Source organism: Austrofundulus limnaeus, unplaced genomic scaffold (genome assembly GCF_001266775.1).
Source record: "Austrofundulus limnaeus strain Quisiro unplaced genomic scaffold, Austrofundulus_limnaeus-1.0 Scaffold554, whole genome shotgun sequence".
NCBI lineage: Eukaryota > Metazoa > Chordata > Actinopteri > Cyprinodontiformes > Rivulidae > Austrofundulus > Austrofundulus limnaeus.
In genome coordinates this window covers 366,234-368,307 of record NW_013952956.1, presented here as the reverse complement: position 1 = coordinate 368,307, position 2,074 = coordinate 366,234, and positions in this window count along the sequence as shown.

The following is a 2,074-nucleotide window of genomic DNA, read 5'->3' as shown; positions in this document are numbered from 1 at the left end:
GAGATAGCTAAGTCATAATTATGAGATACAAGTTTTATTTTTTTATCAGGGTGGCGGAAATGGGCTTCCATAGTAGTGTAATGAATATTAATGCAATTAATGATCAAATGTGAAAAACACATTATGGGTTTTGCATTGATTCTATATATTTTGTCTGTCTTGTTTGTCTGTATTACCAGACCTGCTAGTTATTTATTGTTCCATTGCCTCACAACAGTCCATAAATTATTTTCAAATATGAAAAATCTCATAATGGGAGTGACGTAGTGAATACTTGAGTATTTCATGCACTGTTAATATTTTTTGTTTTGCATGGGTAGGGACATTAGAATCACAAACTGACTGATGTAATCTGAATGACATTTAATGCCGGATGTGGAGAGATGATTTTCCAAGATAACATCTAGAAATATGCACTCATCTCCACAGTGAAACCACAATCACCACCAGTTAAAGCAGATGGCTCCCAGTTAGTTGGTCACTTTTATTCCCTAAATGCAACAGTTAGGATTTTAGAGGTTGTTCCAACAATTAACATACTGTATTTCACTTATAAAACTCCACCTTTAACTGGAGCTCTCAAAGTAAATAATTTCTCATCCACTTTCCYGACTCCTGGATTAAAAGAATAATTATTTTCTGTTTTATGAGTGGCTGCTGGATGCTGCCTCCTTTACTGTCCTGATGCATCTCAGTAATCCAGGTAGAAAAATCTAAAATAAGTAAGTCCCCAGACAGGTTCTTCTTTAGTGAAACATTTCATCTCTCCTCCAAGAGACTTCAGCCTGAGGAGTTTCAGGTGAACTCAGCCTTAYAAGCACTGCCTCCACATGGTGGACAAACAGGTTAGTCACATGTTAAAGAGGGCCATCAGCCTAACGATAGGTCGTTAGTGCCTTGACTGGCTCTAATGTTYATAGAGGGTCATGTGCCCCATCACCTGACTATCATTGGGGCCCTGATTCACACCTTTTGCTCACAGGGGGCTGAGTCATAGGCTACGTTCACACTGCAGGTCTTAATGCTCAATTCCGATTTTTTTTTTTAAATCCGATCTTTTGGTGTGAATGTTCACATTACATTTTAAATGCGACCTGCATCAGACGCATGCGCAGTAAAAGACGTCCCATCTCATCAGCCGGCTTGTTTGTTTACAGAGCTAACCTAGCATGGATGCCACTTTTTGCACGTCGACTCTGAAGTTGTTGTTTAATCAGAGCTGATTAAATAATTATCTGACGCTTCTTTAGTTCAGTGTTTATATCTGAACCTGACTCTGACCAGGATGCTCCTGTGAAGCTTTTTAATTTTGAACGAACGAGCTGGAAAAAAGTATCGACCGAGTAACTTTAGGATCAATACGCTCCGCGACCCAGGCTGGATGTTACTATCTACATGGAAAATTAAATGTAAAAAGACGAAGCAACTGGACTTCTGCTTTGGAGATGTAAACACATGGAGCTACAGATTTAAACAGCGAGACTTGAGGTTAGTGTCTTATCGATCCTTCACCCCCTCCTCCTGATGAAAAAGTCAGATGAAATGTGACATGAGCGTTCACACTGCAGTCACTTTGAAAACATCAGATATGTCTCCAATTTAAAACCACATACTGAAACGGCCTGGGTCGGATTCGAAAAAATCAGATTTGTCGTGTTCAGACTGTCAAAAAAAATCTGATATGGGTCAGATGGGGCAAAAAAATCTGATTTGGGTCGGATTTGCCTGCAGTGTGAACATAGCCTTACTTGCAATAACAGCATTGTAGGAGGAGGACAACTGGACACGAAGGTCTCCACCTCTGTTTAATGGTGGACGGTCTTTCTTCACAAAAATTGCTTCCTTTACTCCTCTCTCAAACCAACGTTCCTCTCTATCAAGGATGAGAACATCTTCATCCCTGAAAGAGTGACCGCTGGCCTGTAGATGAGTGTAAACTGCAGAGTCCTGACCCAACGAAGTAGCTCATCTGCACTGGCTCATTCTTTTGAACAGTGGCTCTTTTCAAAAGAATGAGCCAGCACAGACGAGCTACATCATCAGGTCAGAATGCTGCAGTTTACACTCATCTACA